Source organism: Capricornis sumatraensis, chromosome 3 (assembly GCF_032405125.1).
Source record: "Capricornis sumatraensis isolate serow.1 chromosome 3, serow.2, whole genome shotgun sequence".
NCBI classification, from domain to species: domain Eukaryota; kingdom Metazoa; phylum Chordata; class Mammalia; order Artiodactyla; family Bovidae; genus Capricornis; species Capricornis sumatraensis.
The window spans coordinates 91361139-91379640 of NC_091071.1; the positions used below are offsets into that span (position 1 = coordinate 91361139).

At 41.6% G+C, this 18502-nt stretch overlaps 1 protein-coding gene and 1 long non-coding RNA gene across 2 annotated transcripts in view; one reads left to right on the forward strand and one right to left on the reverse strand.

Annotated features, from left to right (window-relative positions):
• The window catches only part of LOC138075889 (uncharacterized), a 127330-nt gene extending 123814 nt beyond the window's left edge, over positions 1–3516 (forward strand). Inside the window, exon 6 of the long non-coding RNA XR_011144662.1 lies at positions 3333–3516. This is a non-coding gene — a long non-coding RNA (uncharacterized lncRNA). The remainder of the gene's footprint in view (positions 1–3332) is intronic.
• The window catches only part of LYPD6B (LY6/PLAUR domain containing 6B), a 30105-nt gene extending 13920 nt beyond the window's left edge, over positions 1–16185 (reverse strand). The window contains exon 1 of the mRNA XM_068967961.1: positions 16138–16185. The gene's annotated coding sequence lies outside the window, so the exon portion shown is untranslated. The remainder of the gene's footprint in view (positions 1–16137) is intronic.
• Positions 16186–18502: the final 2317 nt, after the last annotated feature.

Genomic DNA, 18502 nt, shown 5'->3' on the forward strand with positions numbered 1-18502 from the left:
ATTCTACCCTCTTGAAGCAGACCTGCTAGTAAGGAAACCTTCAGGAGAGATGCTCAGAGCCTGTAACATCACCACCGACAGGTTCTCTTTCACAAGCGGGAGGCGTGGGCAGCAGAAAAAGGAAGTCATTTGGAGTCCAAAGACTTTGGTTCGGGTGCTGGCTCTGCCATTTATTAGCGGCCTGACCCTGGGCAAGCTCTTTAGATTCTATTACCCTCAATTTCCTCATCTGTAAAGTGGTTTAATAACACCCAGCCTGCCCACACCCTGGGTCATTGTGACCATCCAATAGAGGCTTGGGTAGGATCACATAGAACTGTGTGCATAAGAGCACTTGTAATACAAGCTCTGTGAAAACGGTGGAATCTTGGGGTTCAAAGACAATGGCTGAACCTGTCTTCTTGCTGATTCAATAGGTCTCAGTGGGTTTAGGGAAACTTCTAAAGGAAAAAAAAATATGTCCACATATCTAAGCATAATCCCTGACATGGATATTTTCCCTGCAGCTAAGATTAAGAATGCATAATTTCTAGGGATTTTATGCCATCTCTGAGTATACTGGTTTTGCCTAAGGGGATAATAATGCCTATTGATAAGCTGAATATTAGACAAAATGCACCCATGACATCATAGCATCCCTACAGCTGGCTTCTGCCTCTGAGAGAACTAAGTCCCTAAGGAAGGACTCAGGGTGAAAAAACTTGGCAAGTTTCACAAAACAATAATGCTAAACGCTGTACACTGCATCTCAGCTCAGTCCAAAATCAGACCTAGTGATACACAAATATGTATCTCATTCTGCCCTTGCTCATTTTAGAAATCACAATTGACCTTTTGCAGTTACTGGGTTTCCAAATCCTATTGTTATGCTCTTTCTTAAAAAAAATGAACATTTAACCAACTCTGTAATTCCTTATAAACAAGTGGCTATATTGACATAAATTCCGCTTCTCCTATTTCTTTCTCTGAGTTGGACTATTCCATGTCCATTATAAATCTGTAGCCAAGTAATGGGTACCCTCTTTGTTACACTGGCAGAGACCCTCTGAGTAGGGGAGACTAATTCCTCTTTCACAAACATGACTGTGTTGTAAGAGCAACTCACAAGTGCTCCTGTGAATAAGGTGGTGGTGGTGGTGGTTTAGTCACTCAGTTTTCTGACTTTTTGTGACCCTATGTACTGTGCCCCCCCAGGCTCCTCTGTCCATAGGATTTTCCAGGCAAGAATACTGGAGTGGGTTGCCATTTCCTTCTCCAGGGGATCTTCCCGACCCAGGGATCAAACCACGTCTCCTGCACTGGCAGGAGGATTCTTTACCACTGAGCCACCTGGGAAGCCCCTGTAATATAGAGAGAATGCATAAGATCACAGCGTTCATATTATCTATATCCAAGTCCCTTTTGCATCACTAAGTGCCAACTATGGGACTTGAGTTGCTTAAGTTTCCCAAGCCTCAGCATCTCCATCTCCAGAACAGGCATAATGACAGTCCCTACTTCACAGTATGGAAGTGAGGGCTGAGTGACATCATGCATAGAGAGAACTCAGCCAGTGCTGGGCACATGGTCAAAACTGTATTCACTGAGCACTTTCTATTCAGTAGTAAAGATCATTAGCTCAAGTACCTGCCTTCAAACCTACCATCTGAATAGCACCTAACACAAGTTCCTCAACCTCTCTGTATCATAATTTTTGCATCTATAAAGTGGGAATAATAATAATAGTACCTACCTCATAGGGGTATACAAATTTGTTAATACATATCTACCTATCTCATTACTTATGTGCTCAGCATTTTGCTAGTTCTGAAGCATTTACTATGATGAACTAATCACCAAGTACTTCGGAATCACAAGTCAGAACCCCTAATTTTCCTCACATAATCTCAGACAAAAGCCCATCCATTCAATACACCATTACTGACACCTAGTACATAACAGACATTTTCATCGCTGGATCCCCAACAAAGTCTTTGCTCTCAGGCAGTTTGCATTTTAGAGGGAGAAGACAGGCAGTACATATGGAAAAGGCCATAATTTCTGACTATTGTAAATTCTGTGGAGGGAACATGTGTGTTATGTCAGTGGACAGAAGGAACTGCTTAATATATATGGTAAGCCCAGTACACCAGAGTAGGTGACATTTATACAGGTGAATTTAATGTTGATAAGGACATGTCCAAGCAAAGAATCAAAGGAAAAGAAACCAAGTCCTTAGATCAGAAGAAGTGTGCCTCACTGGGGGAACTCAGAAAGCAGCTAGTGTGACCAGAGCGTGCAGAGAGAGGGGAAAAGACAAAGCCAGAATCGGTGAAGCCAGACTACACAGGCACTTCCAGGCCATGGCAAGGATCTCAGATCCAGCCGAGTCGAGAAACTGTTCTGTTTTAGATTATCTAGTTTTGAAAACTACTCTCAAGGAAGCTTTGTCTCTGGAAGGTAGTAATTGGTCCAAGATGCCTAGTCCTGTTTCTAGCCCCGGGAAGAAAGGGATACAAATAACAGTGAACACAGGAAGGAAGAATTCAGATACACCTCAAAGGTTCTTCTGGATGACATCATGCATGATATGATGGCTCATAGAAGACTTAAAAACAACGGAAGGAACAACAAACCCAAGAATTAGACTTGTGTTGTGGTTTCTCCTTTCCTGGAAAAAGCACCGTAGAGAATATAGTCTCATTACTATAGTCTCATTACAAGGTCGGGGGGTTCAGGGGCAATATGTGCAAAGATCCTAGCACACAGCCTGGAACACAGCATGCCCTCAAAATGTGTCTGTGCAGGTTCTTCTAGAACAAAAGTTGATAATGGTGAAAAATAGGCCACAAGAATGTTGCTTCCATATAGACTAGATGTATTTTCCTTTCTGGTTTTCGTTAAAACAGCATAGTCTTATTCTATCAAGATCCTCTAAAACTGCAAAGGTTTTACCTGTCAAATGAGGGAAGCACCAAATAACAATATCTCATATTTTCCAGAGCATGTTTTACAATCTACTACATACTGCTTTTCCCATGGCACCTATATTTATCTCTCTTTTTCAGTGTATAGGTTTGTGTTAACATGACTATCTTATTTTTCACAACCCAAAGACATTAGGATAATGAAAAAGCAAATGACTAAATTATAGTATCTGAAAGTAGTTTCACATTTGGAATCATTTCATGGAGACTCTGAACTAAAATTTATCTGCTGAGGCTTTGCTGAGTAGGCTCTTGTTGCAGTCTTTCTTGCAGAACAAGGTTATAGCAGAGTTTGTATTCTGCTCCAGAAAGGGGAAAAAAATCTTTAACACAAGCTAGACTAACCCATTCTGTTACTTTCTCTAGGACTATCACACAGCTGAGTTCTTCATGTACCAGAGGAGGACCTGCGAGGAACTTAAGGTTATTTGCATTATCATGTCCATATATGTTTTCCCCCGGGTTAAAACCTACACATAATGGTTAACAATAGCTGCTCTCTGACTTAGAATACAGCCATTATAATTCAGCTTCCTGTAACTTGGATGTTTTCTTACTTTGACACTAACATAGCCTCACATAGACAGTAGATGCCTGGTCCACACTTCTCAAACCCACGGGTGGCTCAAAACATCCCCACCCCACCAACCCCCAACAAAGCTCATCACCATCATCCATCTTTCTCAGATAGAAGACCTTGTCAGAAACCCCTCACCTCTGGTGCTGGTCTTTATTTTAGGAGTCCTCTCTTTGGAAAGCATATTCATTCTTGTTCCAGAATGCAGTGTGCTTCCTTGCCAAGAGAAGGGATTTCTGCAAGGCACATCTGTAGGGTTACAGCAGGGACAGGCAACTCTCAGGCACTCAGGGAATGGCAGGTAGCCAGATGTGTAAATTTAGGAAACTCCATATGAGACTGGCCCACTACTGCCAGGAGTAATGGACATACATGGCTCATGGTCCAGAAGCATGACTATTTCCCAGGTCCCAGCCATGGTCATCATCCCATCCTACATGTGGCATTTTTAAGCTTTCTGGGGTATGTGCAGGCCTCAGGAATGGCACACCCTTGACCTCAAGCTCTTCTGAGATAGGAAAAGGACCTCCATCACTTTTATATCCCCTAGGTCCACACTCAGCACATGGTAGATATTCAATAGATACGTTTTGGAACAGAACAAACATCATTAGCTATGACCTATTATAAGGAGCACCTTTCTTAGCAAGTAAGACAGATTGTGGGCAATAAGGAGCTGGCAGGGCATCCAAAGATGATAAAGATGATGGGGATCAAAAGGAGATTTGAAACCCGAGACCAAGCAGAGGTGGTAAATACCAGCACAGCTTATACAATTGCGAAAAATGAGTCAGCAAGCGCCAGGCCAACCTCCACTGCCAATAAAACAAATGCAATAGATAATTTAAGGGGAGCAGCTCTCCTAAGTTCAACATGCCTATCAACACCTGCATTAACACCTTCCTGCAAGCATCACTTATCCGTGCTAAGACACTTTAATGGCAAACCTAATGGGCCTGCTTTCCCTTGTAAAAAGAATAGAAGTCAAAGAGAAAATGCAGCATAAGTCCTGGAATTTTACTCACAGTGGAAAAGATGAAAACACTCCTCAGAAAAGGAGAAATTTTCCAGGAAACTTTACAGTCTGTCACAAGGGTTGTACTACTTGTTTCCAGCTATTTGAGTTTGAGCAGTGGCGATATTCTGGTTCCCAAGAAATTTGGCAACATGATCCACAGGCTATATAGGCTGAGACTCTGCTTCAGCTGTCTTCCTTGAGGGGACCTGACCTGGGCAATGAGAGCCTGGCCCTGCCGCTCAGAGTTGACCCTCTCTGACAGATTCTCTGTTTCCAGTCCCTGGATAATTCCTCCCCCCGCCCCCCAACCCAAGTTTAAATATTAATTTTAAAGATATTTAATTTAGCATTTCTATGTGCCTGAAGTAAAATACAAGAGAGAATTTTAGCTTATGCTCAGTCCATCATCTTTATTTGAAAATACAAAAATCTCCATGGAGTACCATGGATTTTACTCTTGCATAAAACATTCAATAGGGAAAAATGGAATCATGATTTGACCTCTCTTTACAGCTTGTCCAAATCTTGAAAGCAGCATGTTTATAAGTCAGGCATTCATTCTAGGTACTGTGCTAAGCACTTATATCCAACAGTGAGTAACAGACACAGTCCCTGTGCTATCACACATTATTGGAGCCCAGAAGTTAATGTGAGCCACTGGTGAATTATGACTGTCAAATATTAATACTGTCATCTTTGAGGGGGAAACGATGGGCTTTAGATTCAGGAAGACCTAAAGACCCTGATACTGGGAAAGACTGAAGGCAAAAGAAGGGGGCAGCAGAGGATGAAGTGGTTAGTTAGCATCACTGACTCAATAGACATGAATCTGAGCAAACTCCAGGAGATACTGATGGACAGAGGAGCCTGGCATGCTGCCAGTCCATGGCGTCACAGAGTCAGACACAGCTTAGCAACTGAACAACAATAAACAGGATAAAATTCTAGTTCTACATTTCATAAGCAGGTGACCACGGAGTTAAGAAGTACTGTCCCCATTTGCCAGAAAGACAAGTGAGGCTTAGAGTCAGGTGGGTAAATTTTCTAAATTGTGTGGACTGAGTGCAATAACATAGGTAACTCCTATTTTACTGAGATGATGTTTAAGACTTGTTCTCCCTCTCCTTTCCTCCCCTGAGGCTTCTTCAGACAATATTAGCAGAATAGAGATCAGATCAAGGGATATAACTGTCTAACTCCATTCCGTATCAGCTGGACCAAATCTGGTACACAGTGTGGAGTTCTGTGCACTCATTTCTCAGGAAGATTCTGAAGTTCTCTCTATTGCAACCAAGTGGAGAGCTGGGATGAATGACTGCCAAGGTTCCTTCACTTCTAATATTCTATGATTTTAGGGGAAGAATATTAATGAAGACTTTTAGTTATGCCATAAAAAGTCATAATGAATACAATATTACCATAATATTTCAGATTCCCACTGTTCTCTTTTAAAGAAAATCTTTCAAAAAAAATCTCATCAAACACAGGATCAAAAACTCACAGAACTGAGTATCACATTTCTAAACATAAAGGTGTGCATTTTACAGTGTTAAGATGGGAGTTTTTCCTACTACATGCAACGTGGTACAAGATACTGTCTAAAACTGTGCTAACATTAAAATCACTTCATTATGCAAACCAAATTTAAATCTAATTGTGAATTAATATAGGGCCCATAAGTATGTAATTTGGGTGATGAAATTTAATCAATTGTAAAGAAATCTTTTTAAATGGGATTCAAATTTTAAGAAATAGCTAAAAGATACTTCCAAAGTAATAGCTTTTCAGTTGCATTTTTGTCCAAGATATAATTTTACATCTTTTTGAGAAGGCTTTCATGACACTGGAGAAATAAGACAGTAAGAATTCCAAATGAACAATATTTAAAAGCTTAGATGTTTGAGACTTGGAAAATGGATTCCTTTTAAAAAGGATCAAGATTGGTTTGTCGTGTTCATTGAACTCTTTGGACAAATTGTAGAGACCTAATAAAATATGTTAATTGATTATATCTAAAAGTACCCTTCACATGGGTGGAATAATTTTTACACAGTTTGCTTCCATAAGCGATTTTTAAGAGGCCTATGCCAAGTCAAATTAAAGCATTAGGGTTCTCAAAATACAGTGTAAAAACCATATTGGATGAAAGGAAAAATAAAGATCCTAACCCCTTGTACGAATGGTGTTCCTCTGCTGTACGTCACGCTCTGCTCTGTACTGCCCAGGAACCAAGGGAAACATATGTGGAATACACATTCTCATGATTTGTAAACAGAAAACTCCCTAGTCCTTAATTCTCAAATTAATGGGCCCTATGCATTTTTCTACAGAGAGCACCAAAGAACATGCAGATAATGCCTGAAATTTGTTTTGAAGAGCTCAAGACGCATCCCTCATTTGGCCATTTCTTTAAAGAAAAAAAGCCAAAGGCATAATATTGAGGCAATTTTATAAAGATATTTCCGCTGTCAGGCAGGCAAATGAGGGATGTTATTTTCTTTTCTGTGCAAGAGAGGTTTCTTTAAATTTGAGAGGAAGACAGAATAACTGGACAGAACCTCTTCAAGAGAGCTGCAGGCACAGAGGTGTTGGTGCTGTTAACGCACCATGCCACCCGCAGAACTTCCCGGATGTAAACCGAGTGGCGGCAGAGGCTAGGCACAGAAGACATTGTTTTTTATGTTCCCCATCCGTGCTGGCTGTACTGAACTCATGTCTTTTAATAGCCAATCAAAGTTCTCATAATAGAAATCTAGGCTGAAATGTCCAACAGCTGGCTAAGGACCCATTATTCTACAATTGTTGAGTAGAGGAGAACAATCCAAATATGCCTTCTCTAACACATGGCATACAGAACTCAACTGGGAAAATTTAGCTTTCAAGGTCACTAGACATGCAAGTGACGGCGAGCACTTTTGACTGTATTTAGCCTCAGCAGACATAGAAAAATGACCATAGAAATAAAGTATGTATACTGATGTGTGTCTCATTTGAATGTCTCTGTATATATTCTAACATGATGGAACATCTGTACCAAAACAGAAATCTTAGATGATAATTTCATCTGGATATGTGTGTATATGTGTACATATGTATATATGTATGTATATATGGATACATATATATGTATATATGTGTGTGCATATATGCAAATGTACATACATATCTTATGAATGAAATAACTGCTTAAGCTCTATGACAAAGTGACCCTGAGCATGTGTTCTTGCTAAGTCGCTTCAGTCATGTTTGACTTTTTGTGATCCTGTGGATCACAGCCTGCCAGGCTTCTCTGTCCATGGGATTCTCCAGGCAAGAATACTGGAGTAGGTTACCAAGCCCTCCTCCAGGGGATCTTCCCCTCCCAGGGCTCTAACCTGCATCTCTTAAATCTCCTGCATTGGCAGGCGGGCTCTTTACTACCAGCGCCACCTGGGAAGCCCCTGGCACTCTGTGTAAGAGGCTGTATCACCTACCACGTCAGCTGCTTTCAGCATCCACGTGGCTATCTCTCATCTGGGAAAGCTTAAGAATGCAGAACTGTCGCTATGCATTTGTCCTGTTGTCCTTCTTCTGTCCTGAGGCTTTATGTCACGGACCATGGTTCATACAGCTAGCCCAAATTATTCCTGATTCTGTATCTAAAATTGTACTGCACAAGAACATGTTCATGGCTATCATTCTAAAACAGGAGGCCATTTGAAAACCAACAATAAACTACATGCAATGGCCAAAGAATGTCATGCTAACTTTTGCACAGTCACAAATTCCAGAACCGATTATTCAAAGAACTCTCTGGAAGGTAACAAGCTTATAAAAGCAATTCTAGTAAAAAAAAAATTTCTGCATTCTACATATATAACAAAGTTACAGCATGTCACTTGCCCTATAAATTGTCACTATTACCACTTGGAGCAGAAGGAAGTGTACACATAAAGATATATTTGTGCATCACTTTATATTCCCAGAGGAAATTGAAAAATTATAGGCATTAAATAGTGTTTTAATTGCATCATGAAAAATGACATTTAAGCAACGGTTCACATTCCCACAAAGGTCGAGTCAAGTGTATATGCTGCCTCATCTAGCACAGGGAGAATGGCTTTTAGAGGCGCTCAGTCAGGCCTGGGAGCAAATTCTGACCCTGCCATTAGTTGGACCTGCCACCTCTGGCTGATTCCTCTACTGCTCTGAGACTCGGGTTCCTATCAGTACAACAGATATTAAATATCTATTTTGCACAGAGTTGTGGGAATAAAAGAGAATGACTAAGTCCCTATACATGGTTGGTTTAATGATCAAACTATTAAATAAGTATTAAACACTAAAATTAGAAGGGGGTGGAATGGATTGGGAGATTGGGATTGACTTATATACACTACTATGTTCTAAATAAATAACCAACAAGGACTGTATAGCACAGGGAACTCTATTCAATGCTCTATGGTGACTAAATGGGAAGGAAATCCAAAAACGGGAATATATGTATATGTATGGCTGATTCACTTTGCTGTGCAGCAGAAACTAACACAACATTATAATGCAAAAAAAAATCTAAAATGAGAGATTTATGGTTCCTCAATGGATTACATACCAGCCAATATGATTAAGATTATACCATATCTGGGCCAGATTTAAGACAAATTCAATACACCTATTTTCAGTTCTCAAATGCTGTGATTATCTAAGTAAATAAGAGAGAAGAATGTAAAACTCCTCTGAAGATGAGTTTTAAGAAAACTACTCTAGAATATATGTGAGCACAATATTTAGGCCTCAGTGGAGTATTTTCATTTATCTCCTTTCTGATAAATCTATATTCTTTGTCTATTAAGTTCAGTTGCTCAGTCGTCTCTGACTCTTTGCGACCCCATGAACCGCAGCACGCCAGGCCTCCCTGTCCATCACCAACTCCCAGAGTCCACCTAAACCCATGTCCATCGAGTTAGTGATGCCATCCAACCATCTCATCCTCATCCCCTTCTCCTCCCATCCTCAATCTTTCCCAGCATCAGGGTCTTTTCAAATGAGTCAGCTCTTCGCATCAGGTGGCCAAAGTATTGGAGTTTCAGCTTCAACATCAGTCCTTCCAGTGAACACCCTGGTTGGATCTCCTTGCAGTCTAAGGGACTCTCAAGAATACATTTGAATCAGTTCTAAATAAGATGGATGAAACTGGAGCCGATTATACAGAGTGAAGTAAGCCAGAAAGAAAAACACCAATACAGTATACTGACACATATACACGGAATTTAGAAAGATGGTAATGATAACCCTGTATGTGAGACAGCAAAAGAGACACAGATGTATAGAACGGACTTTTGGACTCTGAGGGAGAGGGAGAGGGTGAGACGATTTGGGAGAATGGCATTGAAACATGTATACTATCAGGTAAGAAACGAAGTGCCAGTCTCTGTTCGATACAGGATACAGGATGCTTGGGGCTGGTGCATGAGGATGATCCAGAGAGATGATATGGGGTGGGAGGTGGGAGGGGGATTCAGGACTGGGAGCTTGTATACACCCGTGGTGGATTCATGTCAATGTATGGCAAAACCAATACAGTATTGTAAAGTAAGATAAAGTAAAAAAAAAAAAAAAAAAGAATCCAAAAAAAAAAAAAGAGTCTTCTCCAACACCACAGTTCAAAAGCATCAATTCCTCAGCACTCAGCTTTCTTTATAGTCCAACTCTCACATCCATACATCTTTCTCTATGCTCATAAATAAAAACAGTTCTCATAAAGTGTGCTTTAAAAAGCAACAGGCTCCCTAGAGTCTGTCATACAAAGTAAAATAAGTCAGAAAGAGAAAAGCAAATATTGGATATTAATGCATACATATGAAATCTAGAAAAATGGTATTGATGAACCTATCTGTAGGATGGGAATGGAGATGTAGAGACCAGACTTGTGGTCACTGTGGTGTGGGAAGGAGAGGGTGGGACGAGTGGAGAGAGTAGCACTGACATATATAAACTATCGTGTGTAAAATAGATAATTAGCAGGAAGCTCAGCTCAGTGCTCCTTGATGGCCTAGAGGGGTGGGATGGTGAGTGGGTAGGAGGGGAATTCAAGAGGGAGGGGATAAGCATACATATGGCAGATTCATATTGCTGTATAGCAGAAACACAACATTGAAAAGCAATGATACTGCAATTAAAATTTTTTTAATTTTTTAAAAAATTCAAAAAAAGAAAAAAAGAGCAGTAGACTCTGTGCTTGTATTTCTCACTCTTCTTTAAAGAAATACTTTGTGTTTCTCACTCTTGTTTAAAGGCTAAGCTCCAATATTTCTCCCTCATGAAAACTTTCTGTGTCTACTCTGCTCCATGTAATAGTTTCCACCCTGGAAAATGCTTGGGGTTTGTTTGGGGATACAAGATTGCCCTTCCTTATCGAGCACTGGAGTGGGAACTGCAGCTCCAACTCTTGCTTAGAGATGGGCAAAAGATCTCTAAATGCCTCACACACACAGGCATTACCTTTAAAAAAAAAAAAAAAAGCTTTTTCATCTTTTCCACCAACAGAATTTCCATTTCCATGCTGACTGTTCATTTAGATTTTAGGTGAACACATGAAGACTGTGAGAGCTCTGTTTTCAACAACTAAAGCTCTGCCCATCGCTGGCCTAGTGTATTCACATGTGGTTCAACACATACTAGGTTGGGCCTTAAATATGCTCTGACCACATGACCTTCCCAAGCTATCCTAAAAGGGTGAAAGGGACTGAGCCCTGCTGGGCTTTCATCTCTTGCTCCTCCAGCCCCACCATCCAGCCTTGTCCACTCTGATCTGTGCCCTGCGAAGCCAAGCTACGATGACCGGGCGCACAGTTCCCTTTCCTACGGGCTCTCAGTTTGATTTGGCCAGTGGCAGGAACTGGCACACTGGAGAGTGGGCAGAGAGTGAGACTGAGGTATTTACTCCCCTGCCAGGCTGTCGTCATGTCTCTCAGCTCCTGTCAGGTCCCTGACTTCATAGCTACCTTCTCCTGGGTTCCAGTAACCATTTCTTCTTATCCGAGCCTCAGATGGTAAAGAATCTGCCTGCAATGCAGGGGAACCCAGGTTCAATCACTGGGTCGAGAAGATCCTCTGGAGAAGGGAAAGGCTACCCACTCCAGTATTCTTGCATGGAGAATTCCATGCTCAGAAGAGCCTAGTGGGCCACAGTCCATGCGGTGGCAAAGAGTCAGACATGACTGAGCAACTCACAGCTTCAGGCCTGTGGGAGAGAAATGGCTTCTCTCTGTTGCCATCTCTGAAGGCTGGGACTATCCTTTGTTGATATCCCTAAACCCAGCCCAAACCACTGTAAATAGCCCCTTATTCATTCTCTCAAATAACACCAGTCTGAATATGCCATCTGGTTCCTTCCAGGACCCTGATGAAGCTGTGAATCTAGTCTCAAAACACTAGGAAGTGAGTCACACTGAACCAAAGTGTCAGGAACAGCTGCAGTGACTAAACAACACCTCTTTACCGGGAGAGTATAAGAGCAACTGTTACAACTGGATATGCCCCAAACTAATCAAGGGGAGAATGAAGGCTTTAGAAAGAAAATGAGAATATTAACAAGGAAAATCTAGCTGAAAAATATTTTATAATCCCATGCAAATATCATATGTCCACCAAAACGCATCTTTTCTCCTGCTCCTAAGATCACTAAAGAACATCATGAAATAAGGAAAAAGAGAGGGAGGTGAAATTCCTGAACCTTATTTAATAAAAGAGCTGAGAAAAATGAACACATTTTGATGAACACAGCACAGCAGCCCCTGGAAGCTTTAGTGTATTCAAAGCTGTACTCTTACTACATCATAGAACCTAACACAGAAATGTAAGTTTATTTAAACACAAACATTTCACTGAGGAAGGGGGAAAGATGGGGGAGTAGGAAGACCCTGAGGTCACCTCCTCTCATGAGCACAGCAAAACAACAACTATCTTCAAAACAATCACCCATAAAAAATGACTAGAACCCACCAAAAAGATCTTCTCCAACTAAAGACATACAGAAGGAACCACAACAAGACAACTAGGAAAGGCAGACTCAAGAAACAATCAAACCCCATACCCCTGAGTGGTTGACCCCCAGACTGGAGAATGATATTGTACAGGTTCTCCCAAAAGGCATAAGAATTCCAGACCCCATGTCCAGTTCCCCAGCCTGCATGGTCCTGCCTCAGGAAGATCATCCGCTAGATCAGAAGTCCTCAGACTTTTTGGCACCAGAGACTGGTTTCCTGGAAGACAATTTTTCTGTGGGCCGGTGGGAGAGGGGGAAAGTTTTGGGATGATTCAAGTGCAAATGATAACATTTACTGTGCACTTTATTTCCAGTCTAATGCTGCTGCTGATCTGACAGGAGGCACCAGTCTGTGGCCCAGAGGCTGGAGACCTCTGCCCTAGAGCATTTGACTTTGAAGGCTAGTAGGGCTTAATTTCAGGAGCTTCAAAGTATTGGGGGAAATAGAGACTTCACTCTTAAAAGGGCTACACAGAATTTCACATACAACCAGGACCTAAGACAAAAGAAGTAATCTGATAGGAACCCACGCCAGATCTCCCTGCTTGTCTCAAGAGAGTCACCCAGAAAGATGGGAGGTGGCTGCAGCTCACCAAGGGGATATAGACACTAGTCACAGCCATAATGGGGAACATTCCACACGTGAATACTGCTGCTGGCAGCACAAAAGATCCCAAATAGTAAAAACAATCTTGAGAAAGAAGAACAGAGCTGGAGGAATCACATACCTTAACTTCAGACTATATTACAAAGCTACAATAATCACAAGCTGGAATCAAGATTGCCAGGAGAAATATCAATAACTTCAGATATGCAGATGACACCACCCTTATGGCAGAAAGTGAAGAAGAACTAAAGAGCTTCTTGATGAAAGTGAAAAAGGAGAGTGAAAAAGCTGGCTTAAAATTCAACAGTCAAAAAACCAAGCTCATGGCATCCAGTCCCATCACTTCATGGCAAATAGATGGGGAAACAATGGAAACAGTGACCAACTTAATTTTCTTGGGCTCCAAAATCACTGCAGATGGTGACTGCAGTGATGAAATTAAAAGACCCATGCTCCTTGGAAGAAAAGCTATGACAAACCTAGACAGTGTACTAAAAAGCAGAGACAATACTCTGCCAACAAAGGTCCATATAGTCCAAGCTATGGTTTTTCCAGTAGTCATGTATGGTTGTGAGAGTTGAACCATAAAGAAGACTGAGCACCGAAGAACTGATGCTTTCAAACTGTGGTGTTGGAGAAGACTCTTGAGAGTTCCTTGGACTGCTAGGAGATCAAACCAGTCACTCCTAAAGGAAATCAACTCTGAATATTCAAAGGAAGGATTGATGCTGAAGCTGAAGCTCCAATATCCTGCCCACCTGATGTAAAGAGTCGATTCATTGGAAAAGACCCTGATGCTGGGAAAGTTGAAGCCAGGAGGAGGAGGAGATGACACAGGATGAGATGGTTGGATGGCATCACCAACTCAATGGACATGAGTTTCAGCAAACTCCCGGAGATTGTGAAGGACAGGGAAGCCTGGCATGCTGCAGTCCATGGGGTTGCAAAGAGCTGGACACGACTGAGCGACTGAACAACAGTAATCAAAACAGTGTGGCACTAGCACAAAAACATTTAGATCAGTGGAAGAGGACAGGAAGTCCAGAAATAAACCCCCATACTTATAGTCAATAGTAATCAACTTGAACTTTGATAAAGATGGCAAAAATATACAATGGGGAAAAGACAATTTCTTCAGTAGGTGAAAACTGGACAGCTACATGTAAAAGGATGAAATTAGAACATTCTATCACACCACAGACAAACATAAACTGAATTAAAGACCTAAAAGTAAGACCAAAACCCTAAAACTCTTAGAAGAAAACATAGACAGAACACACTTTCATATAAATCACAGCGATATTTTTTGGGTCTGTCTCCTAAATTAAAGGTGATAAAAGCAAAAATAAACAAATGGAACCTAATTAAACTGAAAAGATTTTGTGCAGCAAAGGAAACAACTGAAAAACAAAAAGACAACCTACTGAAAGGAAGGAAATATTTGCAGATGACATGACTGATAAGGGATTAATAACCGACATGTGTAGACAGCTCAAAGGACTCTATAAAAAAAAATAAACAACCCAATTAAAACATGAGCAGAAGAACTTGATAGCCATTTTTCCAAAGAGGACATGCAGATGGCCAATAGGAACATGTAAAGAAGCTCCACATTGCTAATATAAGAGAAATACAAATCAAAAGCATAATGAGATGTCACCTCGCACCTGTCAAAATGACTATCAACAAAAATAATACAAATAGCAAATGTTGGGAGGATGTGGAGAAAAGGGAACCCTCATACATTGCTGGTGGGAGTGTAAATTGGCGCATCCACTGTGGAAAACAGTGTAGAGGTTTCTCAAAAAACTACAAATAGAACTACTATATGACCCAGCAATTCTACTCCCAGGTATTACTGAAAAAAATTTAAAAGTCACTAGTTGAATAAGATGCATGCACCTCAATGTTCACAGCAGCATTATTTACAGCTGCAGAGTCAGGAAAGCAACCTGCGTGTCCATCAACAGATGAACAGATAAAGGAGTGGTACATACATACAATGGAATACTGCTACTGCTAAGTCGCTTCAGTCATGTCCAACTCTGTGCGACCCCACAGACGGCAGCCCACCAGGCTCCACCATCCCTGGGATTCTCCAGGCAAGAACACTGGAGTGGGTTGCCATTTCCTTCTCCAATGCATGAAAGTGAAAAGTGAAAGTGAAGTCACTCAATCATGTCCGACTCTTAGCGACCCCATGGACTGAAGCCCACCAGGCTCCTCTGTCCATGGGATTTTCCAGGCAAGCCATATTCAGCCATAAAAAGAAAATAAAATTTTGCCATTTGTAGCAACATGGATGGACTTGGAGGGCATAAGCTAAATGAAATACGCCAGAAAGATACAATACATGCTATCAGTTATATGTGGACTCTGAAAAATATAACAAACTAGTGCATATAACAAAAAAGAAGCAGACTTACAGATGTAGAGACAAATTAATGGTTACAAGTGGAGTCAGGTGAGAAGGGCAGCAGGGAGGCGAGGCAGGGGCGGGGCGGTGTGAGAAGTGGGAGGTACAAACTATGGGGTTTAAAATACTGTAAACTAAAAAAATAATAAAAAATAGGCTCAAGGCTGTGTTGTACAAGGCAATATAGCCAATATTTTCTAATAACTATAAACGCAAAGTAATCTTTAAAAATTCTATATTTTTAAAATTAAAATAAATTCACTGAAAACCAGAATTCCACATTAACACAATTATGATTTGCCCTAGTCTCCTTCCTTAAAATGTTGTGTTTCAATAAACAACACTATTTTTATGTGACAATGGGCTTGTCACTTAAATGAAGGACTTTCTCCTGAACTTCCTCTGATTTTTCTCTGGTTACCTCTCACCTCCACAGTCCAAAAACTTCCTATTGGGATAATGGTCTTAGCAGCCTCATTTGCCCAGAGAAGCCATTTACTTCACCTTCCAAATCTACTCGTACTCACCCTTCTTAATTTTCTCTTCGGCTCCTCTTTTACTTCCTGCTACTCTCACCCAAGGACACCTGAAAAAAAAAAAAAAGGTTCAGCTTAAAATGTACATTGAGATCTCATCCATATTCTGTACCAATTTCCAGACCATAAAACTCCTTATTGGCAGAGACAGTGTTCTATGATAATGCCTAAAAGAGTCCCTTTTACCTTGTGCTTAAAATAAAGCACACCTTGAAAGTACTTTGTAAAACAGCTTCATGTAAATACAGAAGTCAAAGAGGCCAAAAGAGGGGTCCCTTTTCTTTTCCCCTTTTGTTAATAAACACAAAGATTCTTTTCCCTGGAACACCTAAGACAGAAAGCTAGGTTAGGGATTTGGTAAGAGTGGCATCTGGAAAGTGAGGGGGGCTGGGGGAGCCCCAATGACTCTTATTGTTTAAACCATGCTGGAATGTGAAGCCGACTATAACCAACATCCAGCTCTCACCACTGATGGCAAAAGTGACTTCTTGTCCAAAGAGTCACAAATCTGAGCTACTGTCTTCCAAGGAGGCCAACAGCCGCTCCAGCAGCCAGCTCAGTGCACGCACCTCAGGCCTGCCACTCCTCGCGAACCTCCTCCTGCCCCCACCACAGTTGCTTGCTACCATTCACACAGGGTAGACACTCAGTAAGGAATTGTTGAATATGCCCGAACAAGGATGACTTCACCCATTCATTCGGTTTGAAAAGTCCACTCCCCTGACTCTGATGATGACCGATTTCCATTTACCCTTTGGCATCTGCGTCTGGGCAGCGGGCAACTCATGGCTGTGCAGCCTCAAATTATCACAGTCACGAGATCATGACTCATCAGTAAAGAACTTTCCCATCAGAACCTAATTAAGGTTCCCCACCTCCCTGTGAGGTAAGCGGGTATGCTCTCCTGCAGTTTATGAGGAGGAAGTTGGGGATGAAGAGGTTACCGGCTCTGTCAAAGGTTATTGAGGGTGTCGGCCAGGGATGAAGTCATTCCACAGTCATCCTGGTGCAGTCTTTCCACTCACTCTGGGTCCAGGTCTTTTCCTTGTGCTGTGACCACCTTATCATTCTCTGGACTTTTGTGATGGTGCAGACAGAGTCCAGCAGATACATGCATTTCAAGAGGGAAAAAAGGTATTATGGTATACCCTCCTCGTGGCTGAGTAGTAAAGACTCTCCCTGCCAGTGAAGGCGACAAAAGGGATGCAGGTTCAACCCCTGGGTTGGGAAGGTCCCCTGGAGTATGAAGTGGCAACCTGCTCCAACGTTCTTGCGTGGAAAATCCCATGGACAGAAAAGCCTGAAGGGCTACAGTCTATAGGGTCGAAAAGAGTCAGACATGACTTAGCGACTAAACTACAAGAAGAAAGTGTGCCCTTGCTAAATACTTCAGCCGTCTCTTCCCATAATAACTCATATTAGAAGTCCTCTCTCAGATACTTTCCAGTACAAGTATCTTGTTAGGCAGAATTAATACTGTCTCCTGGAAAGAGGGTTCAGAATAGAACATCTTCATCCTTTTCCTGAGAAAGGGACAATAAGGTTCACTCCTGCTACTTCAGAGGCACAAGCCAGCACACAGGCAGCCTTGGAGGTCAGGGTTATTGCCTGTTCAGGTTTGTGAACTTCCCAGAGCACAGGGATCGCACAGTCTCCTCTACACACTGCGGCCAGGCCCTCTTGGCTCTTCAGCACGCTTTATGTCTCTGATGGGTTTGCTAGGGCAGGCACACGGCAAATGCTGCAACTTCCTCTACCACCGCCCTTTCTGACTTTGCCGAAGAGAACCAGGATTATCTGCTCCCAAGGGAGAAGCACGTTTCAACCACCAAAACCATGTCCTTTTTGCTTTGCCAGTTCTGCTTCCTCCTCCTAGCTGCAAATGAGGACCCTTCCCAGGTTTCCAGCTTTTATGTTATTACTATTTACTTTCCCACAGTGTGATTATTGTTACTTTTCTTAGGGACCAGATTTATGCTCACACATTGTACTCCCACTCCTTGTTGATTTGTAAGTCACCAGACCCATCCCTGATCTGAGGAGGCTGGACTGTATATTTCTGCCATTTTGCAGAGCATGAACTGGAGTAGATTACTCACTATTTCATTTGGGGAATGACTAGTTCAGAAAGACTATAAAACATGCTCTAATGCCACAGTAATTAAAACAGTGCAGCAGCAGCATTTGAGTAGACAAATGGAACAGAATAGAAAGTCTGGAAAACGGACTGAAATACATGTGAGAGTCTGTTATATGGGGAAAATAGCATCTAAAACCAGTAAAGTAAGAATAAACTGTAAGAAACTGAGTTGGGATAATTGGGTACATACATCATACTGCACACACATAAAGCCAT